The sequence below is a fragment of the Bolinopsis microptera genome, chromosome 9 (genome assembly GCF_026151205.1).
Source record: "Bolinopsis microptera isolate Bmic1 chromosome 9, MBARI_Bmic_1.0, whole genome shotgun sequence".
Taxonomy (NCBI): Eukaryota; Metazoa; Ctenophora; class Tentaculata; order Lobata; family Bolinopsidae; genus Bolinopsis; species Bolinopsis microptera.
Genome location: NC_087080.1, coordinates 4,960,395 through 4,979,383, shown reverse-complemented (window position 1 = coordinate 4,979,383; position 18,989 = coordinate 4,960,395). Strand labels below are relative to the sequence as shown.

Sequence of the window (18,989 nt, the reverse complement as noted above, 5' to 3'; positions counted from 1 at the left end):
TTGCAAGATGAAACAGTTCGCGACTAGCGCAAGGAAAACAGAAGAGCGGAAATAATTAATTTTCGGCTTCTTTTTGCCAAGAATTTTGGCTCGAACTCCGACCAGTTTCATAATAGTAAGATGCTTATTTCGTGATGCTCCTTTTTAAGCACTACAAATAAAATATGCTTATTTACATTGTCTACATGCTTAGAGTTTGCATTTCTTCTTTTACTATTCCTGTTAAAAATTTATCTGGAATAAAGAACAAAACCTGAATTTATTTGTTATTGAAATCATGAAATTCAGCAGATTTCTTGATTGAGGTGACAAAACTTATGGTCGAAAAGGAAAAAGAGATCTAATACTTATGTCTTTAAAACTAAGGGGCCTGTAGGTGCCTAGGTGGTAGTATTCGACAAAATCCAGGTTGACTCAACCTGGATTTTGTGCAATGTACTAGTATTAGTAATAATTTAACGGACTTTATTTGAACGGACATTATATTGGACGCTGGAATTATGTACGTTCACGCAATTTCCGGCCAAATAACGTCCGATAAGGTAGGTCCTTAGTTTAACTTTAGTTAAGCTTTAGACAAATCGTAAATCGACCACATCGCTTGTGGTAAGTACTTGCAAGATGAAACAGTTCGCGACTAGCGCAAGGAAAACAGAAGAGCGGAAATAATTAATTTTCGGCTTCTTTTTGCCAAGAATTTTGGCTCGAACTCCGACCAGTTTCATAATAGTAAGATGCTTATTTCGTGATGCTCCTTTTTAAGCACTACAAATAAAATATGCTTATTTACATTGTCTACATGCTTAGAGTTTGCATTTCTTCTTTTACTATTCCTGTTAAAAATTTATCTGGAATAAAGAACAAAACCTGAATTTATTTGTTATTGAAATCATGAAATTCAGCAGATTTCTTGATTGAGGTGACAAAACTTATGGTCGAAAAGGAAAAAGAGATCTAATACTTATGTCTTTAAAACTAAGGGGCCTGTAGGTGCCTAGGTGGTAGTATTCGACAAAATCCAGGTTGACTCAACCTGGATTTTGTGCAATGTACTAGTATTAGTAATAATTTAACGGACTTTATTTGAACGGACATTATATTGGACGCTGGAATTATGTACGTTCACGCAATTTCCGGCCAAATAACGTCCGATAAGGTAGGTCCTTAGTTTAACTTTAGTTAAGCTTTAGACAAATCGTAAATCGACCACATCGCTTGTGGTAAGTAGTACTTACCACAAGCTATTTGGTCGATTAGTCTCACTAAAGTACTAAGTACGCCTCTACTTATCTCAAAATACCTCGGCTATAACTATAAGTACATATATATCTTGTATAGTTGAGGTCACTTGTCGCATCATCACTCACTTCAAGCTCAGACTTTCACTGATTTACCACGATCGTTTTCCGTACATCACATCTTATAGAACTAGTTCACTTTTAGTTCATCCACGAACAGTCCTGGTTTCATCCCAAGTTCACATTTTCATGACGACTGTGTTCGCCTATCGTGCATAGCACCTCGTCTCTACTTCTTTCGCTGAACTTTCTTCACTTTATTTATTAATTACCCAAGGTAAATCGGGATTTTAATGTGCATAACATAGATTAGGCTTTTGTTACTGTTCTCGACCTCCATTTTAATCTTACACTTCGTTTTGTTCTGTTCTCGTTATAAATCACAAAACTTTTAACAACTAAACAAAGTTAAGGCATTAAAATGGGTGATCATAGATCTAGAGCTCCGGCACTCACCAAAGCGGAAGTGGATGAACTCTACGTACTGTTCGATAAGTATGACGATGACGCAAGCGGAACACTGGAGTTGGACGAGTTCGCTAAAATGATGAGCAATTTAGGTCAGAGTGATTATATTTTCATCATTATGCAATATATTATTATGCAATAGATATTTTATTATAAATCCATCAATGATTGGATAATCGATTAATTCATGTATATGTTACAGTAGTATTTTTAAATATTGTACAACTATGCAGGTGTGATAGCTACTAAAGAAGATTTAAAGCATCTGTTAGCAGCAATAGATGATGACAACAGTGGCACAATAGAATGTGGGGAGCTCGTTGAATATATCAACCGATTGATTGTAGAAAAATATCTTCACTGGTGATACATGATATCTTCACAAAACTTTCAGTTTTTTTGTGAAATTTACTTGACTTATAGTTAATATTTGTTACTTTTTGTTTTGAATAGCTATTACAGTTAAATCGTATTTCTGGTTATCACTATCAGAAGGATACATTCATCAAGCATTACTGTTTATTTCGCCATACAGTATTATTACACTGTTTATTTAATCTGAATGATCTGAGTCCTTTTCCTGATCAGTGGTCAAAACCAAAACATATCAGATATATCTGAGTATGCTATTCAACGTTAACTTAGATGTTAGATGAAGCGTATTTTACCGAAACACTAAACCTAATTGGGTAGGATGACCGACGTTATTTTTCTCCTTTCAAGTGAATATAAATGAGTAGAGCACATACCTAAATAAATAAATATATTTTTGAATTATCAGGTTGTTTCTTTGTACTTGTAGTTGTAGTAGCATATACAGTGTATTTCGGTTTTAAAAGTTAATTAAATAATTATTTGTGGTTCCTTCAACTCTTCAATATGTGGCTCTACGAAATGATATATATATATGGGATCAGAAAGAATTGAGGGATCATTCATAAAAGTTAGCCAGTGCAATCCGTTGATTAAATATAATCACATTTTAGGCCAAAAATCACTTTTGACATTCGCAATTCATAAACAATAAAACAGGCAATCCGCGAGTCCAGGTACAATTTAACTCATATATTTGGCTCACTAGCTCAGATATATGGATTATGGATTACAGGCTTAGGTTTATGAATAACTTGCTCAGATTTCTGGCTTAATAGCTCAAACTTTTGGCTCTTTAGCTTTGAAATAACGTCTTGGCTTAGCGGAGATCTGAGTCTTGAATTAGGAGAGTTATATATTATGTTGGCCGGGTTAAATATGGTGAGTTATGTTGGAGAACTATTTTAGTTAACGGTTTGTAGGTTTACAACCTACCAGGACGCGCGCCGAGTTGGACTCGTCGACGGTCCCAATATATGGAACAGATATTTTACGAGTATCACCCGTTAAGTTAACGGTTCACGGGTGATACTCGAGTCCAACTCGGTTGCAATTAGATTTCGACCGTTCTGTGAACATTTGTAAATGCTGATTTTGATTTTAATGGTAAGTATTTATCGTCATCTCGCACAACGAGAATCTTAAGTTTTTGGCATATGAAAATGTGCAGCCTTCCAGACATTGATTGGGTTAACGAGGTGTCATACGTCCCCTCAAGATCAGGTAACAAGGAGCTTGCCGTTTCAGTGTTTCACTAAGTGGTAGTATCGTGGCGAAAGCCACGATACAGCTAGCTCCGCGCACTCGTCCGCGGCAGGTCTACAACGTATGACAAGTAAGGTCTTATTTGAAATCAGCGTAAAATACATTGGTATAGCTTACATTCACAATACCACAGCTTACTCATATAATAAAACGTATAACTATAAGCATGTACACAGAACGGTCAAAATCTAATCGCGACCGTCCAACTCGGCGCTCGTATTCACGTCTAGCTTGGTAAGTTATAAACTTACAAAATGTTAAATGATACTCGTCTAAATTTAGTCTAAGTAGCGCGCGCCGGGTAAATCCATTAACAATGGCAAATGGACGTGATAAGTTGCGAAGGAACTCAGCGCGCGTGTTAGTAAGCTACAAAGCTAAAATTTTCGAGTTCCAATACAACAGACAGCAAGTAAATAATATAATAACACAAAAAGCCAAACCTTACTGGGCGGCGCTCAGCCTGTCATTCCGCCGAATCTTTATAAACATAATAGCCTGGGGTCCTCAGGTAAGCCAAACCCTGCAAAAGTTACCGGCTAGCAGTGTTACTTGTAGCGCGATGCACTACTGGGCCGCGCCGAGCTGCGAAGGATTTGACATCGTCAATCAACAGTGTTACTAGTGGTGGTCGTTTATCAATATCACGCGTGATGTAATGTTCACTGATCGCACGCGTGAATTACAATCTAAATTCAGCCATGGCACATGGAGTCATGGCAACAACATTAATTTGCAAAGTTAGAAAGCTGAGATCTTTAATTTGGCCAGAGTTGAAAAATACGTATTTAACGTATTTTATAAAATATCAAAAAAACGTTAAATACGGCGTATTTTATTTTCGCTGAATAAAATTCGTTAAAATACGTTACAAGTGATTTTGTAGCATTAAGAGCTCCAATGAAATAATAAGTACTATTTCTAATTATACAAGTTAAAAGTTTGATTAAAACTCGCGTAGCTCTGTAGTTGATCACCTCGCGTATGATTTAAGGGAACTGTGCACGTGCTAAAGCGTACCAAAGCGTGCAAATACGAATTATTGCGCGCTAAAATTCTGAGCCTCGTCTGTAGTGTGTCTGCCTGTGAAACTAACTGGTCCTCTTGGGAATATATTGTTGATAAACGCAGAAATAGACTAGCAACGGATAAGGCCATAAAGCTAGTAGGCATTAATGCCAACCTTCGACTTATCCAAAACATGGAGAAATGTGATTTCAATGATGATTACGATTCATCTGAGTAATTGTGTTCTTAATTGTGTATTTATTGAAACTTTTTTACGGACGATTTTCTACACAAATATGAATATTTTTCTGCGTTCAATTCCAAAAGTAAATTCCAATCCCGTTCAAGGGAACAAAATAAATGAAATTGAACCGTAATGACGATGTGCCTGAAAAAATTGCGAACGAAAGACATAACTTATTAAGTTTTTGAATGCAATTACGAAAAAAATAGGCAAACGTATTTTTACGTATTTTTGACGTATTTTATTTCTAAGCAAAAAAACGTTAAATACGGCGTATTTAAAAAATTATCTCACGTATTTTTCAACTCTGAATTTGGCCCAAAATCATACCATTCAAAATTTACGTTGTCCCAAATTGTGCTCCTGGGGAGCTAACTTGGATACATAATTGATAGCTTTTCTTGATATTGCTCTATATTATTAATCAACTATTTACAGCAAACACAAGATAATATAAATTAAATCATAAAATCGAGTGGCCGAGTAGTCTCGACTCACCCATAACTTCTCCAAAGACGTCTATCATGAGCTTTGTACACTAAATCGTTGAAATTACTTAAACTAAATCTTTTATTTACAATCACAATAATTTGTTTTGTCATAATGTCTTTTAATAATAAATCAAATAAATTTGAACGAGGTCTGCCCCTCCTTCCTTTGTAGTCAAAACATCCTAAACATGCAAATCTGAAAGATAAGAAGGCGGGAGTGTCATCACCGCTTCTGAGAACGTGCCCAAGCATCTTCCATCTTGCTTTCTTGATCCTTTCAGTAAGGGGTCTGACATTACATCTCTTGTATAAATTCTCGTTACTGATAACCGTAGGCCAATAGGTGTTGATTATCTGTCTCAGATGCTTCCTTTGAAGAACGTCGACAGATGCCATTACGGTTTCAGGAGCAGCACAGCTGCTACAGTTATACAACAACACTGAAGTGACAAGAGCTTCGTACAGCTTCAGCTTTCTACTCTCACTGATCTGAACAGAACTATTCAACCAGACTTTCTTGTAGGTGTAGAAGGCAACATTGGCTTTGTTGCGTCTGTTGACAATATCTCTTTCTGAGCAGAGCTTTGATCCTAATAGCACTGACTCTCGCCACTCTTCATCTCCTCTAATTTTATTGCCATGGGCATCTAAAGCATCTGTATCTGCCAAATACACTCTTGTAAACACCGTCTTTGATTCGTTAACAAAGAGACTCCAATCCTTCAGTATATCACTGGCAATCTCTAGTATCTTCACCAGGCTCTGACCATCTTCACTCAGAAGCTCAGCATCGTCAGCATAGGCGGACTCTAACGGGAGGCCTCTATCAGAGACTGGGGGGTTCGGTCTAGGAATCGTGACGCTGATCACGGCTCTGATGTGATTCAGGGCACCGGCAAGGGTCAATGTAAACACTTTACCTGCCAGACTGTCTCCCTGGTAAGCGCCAATATTAATCACAAATTCACCAGACTCAGATCTGTTGACCGTCACCTTGAGCTTTGTATTTGAGAGGAGGTACTGAACTAGGCGAATGTCGTCTCTAGAGCATCCTGCATCAATGAGGAGGTTGATGATGGTCTGTCTGCGGATAGTATTAAACGCAGCGGTCATGTCGATGTTGATTTTACTATACTCAAACTCGCGCCTGGTAACCACTGATGTCAACATTCTCTGAGACCATACCAGGTCAGCACAACTGCGACCCTGCTTGTATGCCGCCTGCCAAGGTCCAGTGTACATATCAACGTGGTAATTGATTCTGTTCAAGGCTACGAGGGATAGGACTTTTCTAGTTCCATTTAGCAATGTGAGGGGCCGGATAGACTTTATCGGACCTCGGGGTTTTCCTGGCTTCTGAAGGGGTGTCAGGATACCTTCTCCAATAGCTGGGATGTATGTGTTGGTCTCAAAGGAGAGATTATAGATCCTAGCCAACTCACAGTGGAGGGGATATCCAGCAGCTTTCATTAGCTCATTAGGTATACCGTCAGGGCCACACGCTCTACCGGATTTCAGCTTCATAACAGCACGGCCAACTTCTTCAGGTGTTATGGGACAGAGGAGGCTTCCAGGAGGGTCTATGAATGCTGGGAGGTGGGGTTCATCTTTGTCATTGAACTCATTATTAAAGTATTCTTTAATAGCTTCTGCTTTTAATGAGTCAGAACCTAAGGTGTTCCCGTCTGCATCGTGGACAGTCACTCCGTCTTTCTTCATCCTACACTGGGCCAAAGTTCTATTTGCTTCAAACATGCTTCTGCAGCTGTCGGTGTTGTTGATGACATCTACTAGGGTGTTAGCAGTGGCCTCGTTGATGGATTTCAACCTCTTTTTGATGGTACGTTTGAGATGGTTGATTCTTTTTCTGAGGTCACTCCTGTCGCTTATCCCTGTGAGACTACATTCTTGCTGAAGGGACTTTCTCTCTGCTGAAAGTTTAACGACAGTTGGATCGTCGCTGTACTGATGAGGCTTCCCCGGGGGCACTTTACCAACCACCTGGACGGCACATTTACTCAATATACCAAATATATCAGAATTTTCAGAAATAGCATTATTAGTTAAAACTCTACAATCAATATTACTTTTAAAGGAATCAAAAAATTTAGACTTAATATCAGAATCATTAATTATATTAATATAATATATTATAATTACATTTATATCTCTCCCGGCCATTGGTTCCGAGATTTGGTTGATCTTTGTTTTCTTGGGCGCCCTCCTTGAAGTCTTGTTGTTGTACATACATCTCCTGATTTATCCTGTATTTACCTGTTTATTTCATTTTCTGGCGTGAGCTGTCCGCCATGCTACGGTACGAGAAACAGCGGCAGTGCAAGATCCGGTTCTAAGAGATTTTTATGGTCGCGAAGAATCTCGCCAGGCTACACTGCGTCGGTGGGAGAACTATTTAGGTTCATGACATCTAACGCCCGCCCAATCATGGCAGCCCCATGACAATAGGTTGATGTCCGACCCGTTGTCCTTGGCCTATCTCGAGTCGTTGGGTCTAGGCGGAAACGCCGAAAGGGATGATGTTACCTTCTTGACTTAAACGTAATGGTAAATTTTTCTCAAAATCCTTGAATAAATGGGTAACCCCTAGTAATGTCTTTTCTAGCACTTTTAGATGTTGCAATGGTAGAGGTTGTCTCACTTGCAACAGTTTTAATCCTGTTAATACATTTAGGAGCAGTACTTTTAATAATGATTTTATTGATTGATTGAAATAAATTTTCGTGCACATACAGAATGAATGGTTAATAATTTAATATATATGTAGACCAAGGTCTGTGCACGGGATGCTTCCTGGAAGAATCCAGTTCTTTTAGCGGGGCACCCTACCTAAAGCCAAATTGAGATATAATAATCATATTCCTAAGAAATAATCAGAAATCGAATACCAATCAAATAATATGATATACGTATAGGAGTAGTAACCATATTTACTATGCAAAATGCCCCAACCACATAGTGTAAATTTATATAGAATTCAAATTCCATATCATCATTAAACCTCAATAGTCAATATAATAGCCCAAGCAAAATTAAATAACTTCTTATATACCTTACTGTCATACTACAAATTGATTAAACATTTGAAATCTGTTAACCAGAGAATAAATTTCTAAACCTAATGCAAGTGAAATAATTTAGATGCAATAATGAATGCCTAATGTGAGTATCATCTGTCAATGTCCTTGTAAAACAGTCTGTACAAGAGATATGAGTAACTAAAATAGAAGAAAAAACAGGAAGTTGTCGTCTGTTGAAAAATAAATAAAATATCTAGAATATAAATTAGAATATAAAATAACATTCAGTCAATGTGTCGTCAATAAACTGTACAATTATCAAATGTTAAAACTGGGTGATACAGTCACCAAAAATAAATACTAAGTATGATAAGTTAATAAATTAAATGTGGTCTATAAAACTACCACTAGGTATAATAGGTCAATAAATTAAAAGTGGTTTATAAAACTACCACTGTGCGAATCCCTTCTCCAGTTAAAACATGTCAGTCATGTGCAAAATCAATCAGAATGGTAAGGTGGTCAAAAAGGGAATATCCTTTCGACATAAATTATATATGCCTCAGATTTAAAAGAATAAGAAGATACTTAGTTATCGTCGACTATGATTGCAGTGTAAAATTTGTCATATGAATTGTCGACGGTGTAATTAGGGTCTGTTGTTATAGATGAGAGTAGCTGTTTCTTATACGAATCACTTAAGCTTTTAACATCGGGCAGATTTCGTAGATCTGTTGGAACATTATTCCAACATTTTGCCCCCAAGTATTGAAAGTTTTTATGTGATGTTGATCTATTAACATATAGGTTGCAGCTTTCGCCGCTCCTACTACCTCCTGATATGTAACTAAATTTGTTCATAAAGTTTGTAGGACAATTGTCATGGATGATTCTAAACATATAATTAGACAGATGGAGTTGTCGTCTAAGATGGAGTGGTAACCATTTCATGTCTCTATAAACATTAAGGCTGCTCTCTGTTTGTGGAACGTTGAGAGCTATTTTGGCTACCTTTTTGTACAGAGTGTCAAGTTCAGCAAGTTTTGTCTTGCCAGCTCTACAATAGATCGTGTCTAAATAATCGAATTGTGGCAACATGAGTGCATTGGCAAACATTTTCCTATATTTAATGGGTAGCAGTGCTTTGCTTCTATACATGGCACCAATTCTCTTCATGACCTTCCTAATAATATAATCTACATGGCTTTTGAAGTTTAATTTACTATCTAGAATGAGGCCAAGATATTTTGTCTCTTTGCACTCCTTGATTGTGAAAGTTACCTCATTACATTCAATGGTTAATTCATCATGTTGATCAACAGAATCAAACAATAGGAATTCAGTCTTCTTTTCATTGAGTGATAATTTATTAACACTGAGCCATTTAAAGATTGTCATAAGTTCTATTTTCATGTTTATAAATGTGCTTCTGCAGGTTTGATCAAAGAATAGTGCACCATCATCTGCAAATAGAAAGGGCTTAGATAGGTTACAGGCATAAATGATGTCATTTATGAAGATACTAAATAATATAGGCCCAATGATGCTTCCTTGTGGTACACCACTCAGAACTTCTAAAAATGAGCTTATTTTGCCATTGATCCTTGTGCATTGATATCTACAAGATAAGAAGTTCTTAAACCAGGTTAAAGCAATGCCACCAATTCCATAATATGCCAATTTTTGAAGCAATATTTCATGATTCACTGTGTCAAAGGCCTTCTTAAGATCAAGAAAGATGATTCCTGGTTTATAAGACTTAGATTTACTCATATATATTTCGTCCATCAGATCGTACATCAAATAAGTTGTGGAGTGATTTTTCCGAAAGCCATATTGATGCCGGATGAAAAATTTGTTCTCTTCCATGTAATCAGTGAGTTGCTTGCCGACAAAGTATTCTATAAGTTTTCCTATAAGTGGAAGGATGGATATTGGCCTGTAATTATTAGGATCATCTTTCATTCCTGCCTTATGGATGGGAGTTACTCTAGCTTTTTTACAAACGGGTTGGTACAACACCTGTATTAAGGCTCAAATTGACAATATGGGTCAGTGGTTCAACTATGTGTGGTACAGCTTGCTTAAGTAAAAATAGAGGCACATCGTCATATGAGGCCTTGTCATTCTTGAGCGTTTCGACATACATTAGGATATCAGTTTCATTTATTTCTTGGAATCTATCAAATGAGATGTTAGAAGTTCTAGGAGGTAAAAAATCAGTAAAACTAACTCTTTCAATATTGGGCGCCTGATTTTGTAATCTTGATCCAACATTTGCAAAATGAAAGTTAAATAGCTCAGGATCATTCTCATTGATAGTTTGACAATTATTTGTACCAGGGGTCATATTTGATGCCAGTTTGATAGTTTTCCATATCCCTTTAAGATCATTCTTGGCACTTTTAACTTGTAGATCATCGATTACATTAGCCTTTTTGCAGGTTTTAGCTAATTTATTTCTAATATTTCTCTGAATCTTGTAGCAATCCCAGGCCTCATTACACTTTATACATTTGCTACATGTACCACATTTATTGCAATTTCCATTGTCTCTCTTATCCTTCTTTTTACGGAATTTCTTTAGAAGAAAATGTGTATGATTAATGGCATTTAAAAGTTCAGTAGAAGGTTTATGTATGAACTTTTCATGCCTTTCTATGGTCTTGCAAGGGAAGAAGGTTGCATATGCCTGTTCAATATGATGACAAAGGCCAGCAGTGATAGCTTCAACATCTGTACTTTCCAATAGTGGACTGTAATCAGAACAGGTATCTAGATAGTCTAAGAATTGTTTAACATTACGTTTACAATGATTTCTAATTTCAACCTTTTCAAATTTAGGAGCTATAGGTACTTTACAATCTATCTCACACATAATAGCTTGATGATCCCCAATACGTTCATCAAGAACAGAAGATTGAACAAAATCTGCATAACAGTTAGTGAATATTACATCAATAGTAGTCTGGGTAAAATTGTCTCCACGTTTAGCAACTCTAGTTATCCCTTGAATGGTTTGAACTAGATTGTAACATCTCAAGGTCATATCTAATTTTTTGTACTGGGTGGATGAGATATTATTCTGGTCAATGTTTATATCCCCAATCCAGATAACCTTTTTCCCATTCAATTTTTTCATGCAAAAATGAATGTACTCAATAAAGTTATCAACACTGCAATAATTTCCAGAGCGATAGAAGCAGCAAACATTGATCTTGCTATTCTTAAGCTTCACCCATAATGCTTCAATGTTATCAAGCTTACTATCCATAACTAATTCTGTGTAAGCTAGTTTTTTGTTTATCATTAAGCCACAACCACCACTAGAACTGTTTGGCCTGTCGCATCGCATAAGGTTGAAGGAGGAAGGAATATTTATGGTGTCTGTGTCAATAGTATCATTAAGATTCATGTCATTTAGGGAAAGTATGTCTAATTTATGATCTCTAATAAGTTGGGAAAGTTCATTACTTTTAGCTAAATTAAGAAGCCCTCCTTGAATGTTACAGTGACCAATGCAGAGGTTGTGAAACCTATCAGCTGCATTATTAAAATTTGTCATCTTGTGAATCTTATTAATTCACAATGGAATGAATAAAAGTTGTAAAGTTGTGTTTAAACTAAAAAACAGAATAAAAGCAGGTTGTATTTGTCTGGATGTCGTAGAGTACCTGCGGTCAGAGTCACAGATCTTGACTTCGCTGACGACCTGGCCTTGACTGCCGATACCATAGAGCAAGTCCAGCAACTGCTCTCGGATTTAGAGACTGCAGCAGCACATGTCGGACTTGCGATGAATGCTTCCAAGACCGAATACATGACCATCAACATTCCTGATGCTGCCCCCGTGAACTCAATATCCGGTTACCAGATCAAGCAGGTCGATGACTTCAAATACTTGGGCTCATATATTGCAGAGAGCAGGAAGGACTTCAACACCAGGAAAGGCATGGCTTGGTCAGCCTGTATCAAACTGCAGAAGGTATGGACCTCTGGCATTTCTGACCAGCTGAAAGTCAAGTTCTTCAGAGCATGCATCGAACCTGTTCTGCTGTATGGCTCAGAAACCTGGACCTTGAACAAGCAGTTTGAGAAGCGTCTCGACGGGTGCTACACCAGGCTCCTAATGAAAGCCAGGAATCTTTCATGGAAGAAGCATCCAACCCTAAAGCAAATCTATGGTGACCTCCCTTCCATCTCCACCATCGTCGCACAGAGACGTGCCAGATTTGCTGGGCATTGCATGAGAGCTTCAGACCAGGTCATCTCTACCATCCTTCCTTGGCGGCTGCCACAGTTCAGGCGTGGGAGGAGACCACTCTCTTTTCTTGACACCGTAGCCAGGGACACAGGGTTGCGGGTAGAAGATCTCCGAACAGTTATGTGCGACAGAACCATCTGGAGACGTAGAGTGGAGGAGATTTCGATCGAGCATCGCCCAAAGTAAAAAAAAAAGTAAGTCGTACTGTAAAAATAAAACTGATGGTAGTCCAGTGTTATGTCAGTATTCAGCAGTATTCTAATGGTGTGCATGATACTTCAAGTGCCTTGCTAGTTTAACTATGCCATAATCATTGAGATGGACATTATCCTCTCCATAACTACTAAAAAATGACGATTTTCTAAAGCCTTTCTTATCACTAAACAAGAAACGATTTGTCTCGGTTGAGAGCAGTTTTACATAGGTGTATTTTCTTTGCAGATTTGATATACATCCATTGATATCTGTTATAACCTTGTTTCTGGAGAAACTCTCCCGAGGTAATAAGTTAACAATTTTAATATCAGCTCCAGGTGCCCACTTGTGAAGGAAAAGTACAAGTTTTTCAATACAATTGTTTGTAAAGTCAAGAGCTCTAGCATCACCAGAAAAACTATCAGGGCACAGAAGTTTAGTCCTCATGTTGCGAGGGCTGTTCAGGATAGAGTCCACGTCATTTGTACCACACATAAGTACAATGCTTTTCACATTATTGGTATTAAGAGTGTCTTTTCTTACATCTGATTGAAACCGTTCATTGATTGCATTGGCTGTGGCACCAGGGTAGCTGAATACATGTGCCTCATGTTGTTTGGACGATAGCTTTTCTCCCTCTAATTTGGAGAACATACTAGAGCTAATGTAGACACACAAAGATTTACCAGAATGTTCTATTGATCTAGTCTTAGGGGCCGAGGGTTCAGTGTTCTTAACTTGACTGGAAACATCAGACAGAGTAGATATGGTTGCGCTGCCATCAATTAGGCGCAGAGTAATGCTTATTCTCATGGTTTCAGACTTGTCCTGGATGAGGCTGTGTTCAAAGCTGGTCTGGGATTGTCTGGTCATATTCATTATGTCACCATGGGAGAGGGTAAGGTCAGCAATATGAGCTCTAAGTTTGGATCTGAAGCTTAGGACTCTAGTAGCCCCTAAAGAGATGGTGGAGATCATGGAGCCTGGTGAAATTGACCTCTCGTCATCCGAGTGAAAGGGAATTCCTTGCTGACCATTTCTATACTTGGTAATCATAGCACTATTGAATTTCAACTTTGGGAACTGTGAGCGTAATCGTTCTAAAATAGACTTTAGGTAGGGATTGTCTGCTACTGGCCTTGACGCCTTGTGTTATGAAAGCCTCCATTGTAAGCGTAGGGAAAGTCCCCATAATATGCAACTGTCCTATTCTCAAAGTCATGAGTATAGTGGGTTTCTATATCTAACTTGGCAGTGTCAACAAACTGAAAAACTCCTCGACTCAAATCTTGGTATGGAATGATAGAGTTGGTCACACCATTGACACCATTTACAGAGTGTTTGGGATTTTCCGAATTGATAATTTCTGCTGAATGTTCACTGTCTTCTGCTAATTTGGATAGCTCTTGGGTTAACTCAGAAACAAGATGCGAGGATGAGCTATTACTGAGGGGAACTTTGATAGAATGTTCACAGTGATCAGGTACCTGGGGCAACACAGAGACAAGTGAACTATTGCTGAGGGGAACTTTGAGTGCACTGTCACTTTCTGATAATTGTTTATAGAGAATAGAAATTTGCCGACGAAGACGATCATTCTCTCTTAATAGAGTTAAACAATTTGAACATTTATCAGTAGGACGAGAGCCATTACTGGGGAATTTAACAGCATTCCCTCGATATCTCAGATTGTAATCTCTTGAGCCAAGTTCTGGTATTCTAGACATAGTTTATCACAAAAAGATGCTACTGTTCGAAATTTAGTTAATGATTACAGTACCTTTGTAGCACTCCGGAGGATAAGGATAAATGATGTCTGATAATCTTTAGGTGATAGATGGGAGTAAACTGCTTTAAAAATCGATGTCTGATAGTCCTTAGGATGTCTTTAAGATAACTTTATCATGCAACAACCATTTACATTGACATACAACCTGTAATGGTCGTTACATTTACCGAGGCATTAGTTCCCACTGGGGGTCCTCAAATTATTTGTTATATAGTAGTGTTGAAAGTTTATCTTTGGACATACAAATTTTATATTTAATTGTAAAACTAATAATGTTATTTATGTTATTACCTGTTCTACCTGTAAAAAACAATATGTTGGAGAAACAACTCAACCACTTCATAAAAGAGTCAATGGCCACAGAAATTGTGTCAAAGCCAAATCATCCACATTTTTATATGAACATTTTAATATTCCTGGTCACGTCTTCTCAGATGCTTCCATACAGATTGTAGATTATGTTGATTCTGACATGTCCACCGATGTCAAAAATGATTTACTTCTCCTGGAGGATTACTGGATAGAGAAGCTTGGGACAGCATTCCCTCTTGGTCTTAATGACAACCGTAGGAAAGTACTTCCCTAAGTTCAACATTATCAACAATATCTAAATTACCAGTAACTACATGTCATTCTTAATGACAAGAAGAAAGGAACGGGCAACATCTCCCAAGATCGGGTTATGAATTATTTTAGTGGACAGATTGCTCGATACAAACGTGGCAGAGGGAATGGAAAGAAGAAAGTTCAGCCTAAGAAGTCTCTCGATACCATAGAGTCTGATATTAACAGGCTGAAAGATAACATCTCTTCAGAACATTCCATATACAAAACATTAAAATGTTATAGCTTATCAGATTTAGACACTCTCTACTCTTTGAGTCAAAATAATTCAGGATTGATTTACAACGTATGTTCCTCTTTCTGTTCAACATTTTCCCCCAAATACCATCAGAACAAATCTGAATCCAGTAATAGAGAATTTATAATTGTTCCATTTAATTGCAAATTCATTGATAATCTTAACCTAAAATCTATTTTCTCTGACACTTCAGTCATTGATTTGCTTCCCATTTTGATTCAGTCTTTTACACCATTACAGATTTATTATGAGTATAATGATCCTAGAAGTCTTTCTATTTGTAACTATGCTTCATTCTTAAAGAAACTTTCTATTTCTGATATTAAATCTATTTTAGGTAGTCCATGCGATTGTCACTCCTCCCCTTTCAATTATCCTCCTCATGGACATGTAGTTACTGGTAATTTAGATATTGTTGATAATGTTGAACTTAGGGAAGTACTTTCCTACGGTTGTAAATACAGAATTCCCACATTTAAATCTCCAGATGAGATATATATGTCAGTTACCGAAGCTGTCGATAAATTTATAAAATCAAAAAGTAGAAAGTACTGTCAAAAAGAAGTAAAGTTCAGCGCTTGGAAGGAAAAAGTGTTATCAATAGTTTCCAATCGTATTGAATATTACAAGAAAAACTTTCCTAAAACATTTGAAATAAAAGAAAACACACTGGAAAAAGATGATGTTAAAAGAAGTCTTAAATTGCTGAAAAGTAAATACATTATTTGTAGTATCGACAAAGCTTCTGGTAATTTTTCATTTATTTGTAAAAAGTTTTATGTAAAAACTCTTGTCAATGAAATGGGTTTTGAACCTAATACTCTAGAATGTATAGGTAATGATACATATAAACCCTGTAGCGAAGACGAGACTCATTATGTCAATAAAATATCTGAGAGTCTAAAGGAGAGATTTAATGTACAAGTTGAAGATAAAAACTTGCGACTAGCACGCATCTTCTGGAACCCTAAGCTTCATAAGAACCCTTACAAGGCGAGGTTCATTGCAGGTGCCCGTTTTTGCGTTACGAAACAATTTAACGTCCAAGTTAACTGTTGTCTGAAACTTTTGAGGAAATACTTCAAGAAATACTGCGAGGCAATCTACAACAACAGCGGTATAAACATGTTTTGGAGCATAGATTCCTCAAGTGAATTCCTTGAAGCTATCAAAAATAGCGATGTTTATAATATACAAGTATATGATTTTACTACTCTTTATACCAGATTAGACTTGATTGAAGTAGAGAATATGATTAATGAAGTTGTTGATTTAATATTTTCAGACCGTAATAGATATATTTGTATTTCTAAAAGAGACAGTAATACATGTTTCTTTTCCAATAAAACCTATGATTCTCATGCCTGCTTTAGTCAAGATGACCTAAAAGAGGCTGTTAAATTTATTATTTATAACACTTATGTCGTCTTCGGTGGGATTGTATTCATACAAACCAAGGGTATTCCTATGGGTGGGAATTCAAGTTCCCCTATAGCTGATCTCACTGTTGGCAAAAAGGAATTTAATTATATGAAACGTTTACTTCAGGAAAAGAAAATGGGATTAGCAAAGATACTATCCAATAATAAACGATATGTTGACGATTTATCTATTATTAACTACCTTTACTTTCATCAATTGATTAAAGATATTTATCCTAATTCATTGGAGATGGAGCGAGCTGGTTCCAATAATAAAATCATTAACTACCTTGATTTAAATATTAATATTTCCACAGAAGGACTAGAAATATCAGTGTACAACAAAACTGATGATTTTAATTTTCATGTTGTATCCCTTACATTTCCTCACAGTAACATCCCAACCGAGGTTGACTACAACGTTTTTTCAAGTCAAGTTCTTAGATATGGTAATGTTTGCACTAGATTGGATATCTTTACCTCCCATCTTCACAAAATATTCAAAATTCTAATTGATAGAGGATATAGCCGTGATAGACTGATTAAAGGCATTAAACGTTGTCTGAGGAAATATGATAACGTTTTCAGGAAGTTCGGTATTCTAGATGACCATAACATTATTAAAGAACTCCCCTGATATCTTTTGATTTATTGAAACACGGGTACTAACTCTGCTAAACTGAACAAATTCTGAAACTTAGGTGAATAAGTGTACAACGTGCTAAACCGAAGTTCAGACTGACCAGTGAAAATGGGCGAGCGTACCAAGTGTCATTTTAATTAGAAGTTTTAGTCAGTGATTTATTATTGAAGCTTGTAATTACAATATCTAATGCTCCTATAAATACTTTAATTAATTGTTTGTTCCGTTATTCTTTTTCCTTCCTCTTTTCCTTGTCATCCCCTTTAGTTTTAAGATTCTTGCTATAAATGGCTACAGCTAACACTATTAATGCTAAGTACCAAACAACAAGTGGGAGGTGGATCGTTGGTATACCATTAAATCGATTTAACACCGCAATTCCAGTCGCAAGCCTGGGACCACTACTAGCATAGTCACAACATCTACAAAGCTGCCATATAGCCTGACTGACAATTTTCTCGACTGACTGACAATGTTTCTTCTTTTTCCCCATTTAGAATACAAAGATTAGTACATTTTAGCTTATGATTAATATTATATTTTTACCTTTTTTTTTTTTTTTTTTTTAAATAAAATATTCAAACAATATACACATAATATAGCAATGACCCTATATAAAAATTCTGTAAAAATGTTACAAATTTAAAAACTGAGGTAAAAATAAAACCCTTTGTAATAAATATATATAAAATCCACTAAATCACATCACAACAAAAAGCAGTTAAAACCCCCATCCAACAAGCACTCCATGACCTTTTAGGGTTTAAGAGTGTTGATCAGGTTAAGGTCCAAATCACTTATTGCCGTGGGTGGAAGGGTTCTGGTACCTCTGTACCCCCTGATAGAGATTATACAGGTTCTGAGTAGATCAAAACGCAGTCTGCGTCTGACAAATGACATCACATCACAATACCGTTGGCCTTTCTTTAGGCTGATCTTTTCAGCGAGATGTTTTAGGAACTGTGAAGCCTCAGTTGCCATTCCTCCTGTAGTACTGAACACCAGTGGCGTGAAGGTCGGTAGCCTTTTCAATATTGAGGACTCTGTCATTGTACTCACGTTTTTTGCTTTTCTCGTGAGATTGGTACATCTGCGAGATGCTCTTGTCACTGTTGGACTGGGCTTGAGGGTGAAGTACCCTTACATCTGTGAATGCCCTGTCTAGCGGCGACCAAAACGATCTCGCACTGATGTCCAGTCTTGCACCATCCTGTCTATTTGTTCCATTAGATAGTTCAAGTGTGTGAGGAACGGAGAGAAGCTGGGGTTCTGTTTCAACGTCTTTGCAAACAGTGGTTAGGAGTTCAGCTATTGTATCTCTTAGTGAATTGTGTCTAAGTGAAACGTAGCCTCCGATTTTGCAGGTTAGATTATGGTTGATATGATTTTGATTTCCACATACACATAGGGGACTTCTGTTAGCTGTAGACAGTGTAAGATTATATCTGAGTGAGAGGGCATCAAAGAATTCTTGTTTGTTAAGGACGTACCCACATGCTTTTAGAGGGAGTGTGGATAACCAAATGGATGCTCCTTTTTCACTAAGGAGTTCTAATTGCCTTTGTGTTGATGGGGATACCTCATTCGTAATAGTTTCTCGTTGGTGTTTGTAAAGCTCTTCCTTACGCTT

At 37.0% G+C, this 18,989-nt stretch overlaps 2 protein-coding genes across 2 annotated transcripts in view; both read right to left on the bottom strand.

Moving 5' to 3' along the window:
* Positions 1–14,654, bottom strand: part of LOC134821317 (uncharacterized) — a 59,933-nt gene extending 45,279 nt beyond the window's left edge. Inside the window, exon 1 of the mRNA XM_063832045.1 lies at positions 14,619–14,654. The gene's annotated coding sequence lies outside the window, so the exon portion shown is untranslated. The remainder of the gene's footprint in view (positions 1–14,618) is intronic.
* LOC134821316 (ras suppressor protein 1-like) overlaps positions 1–14,657 on the bottom strand; it is a 63,234-nt gene extending 48,577 nt beyond the window's left edge. Inside the window, exon 1 of the mRNA XM_063832044.1 lies at positions 14,629–14,657. The gene's annotated coding sequence lies outside the window, so the exon portion shown is untranslated. The remainder of the gene's footprint in view (positions 1–14,628) is intronic.
* Positions 14,658–18,989: the final 4,332 nt, after the last annotated feature.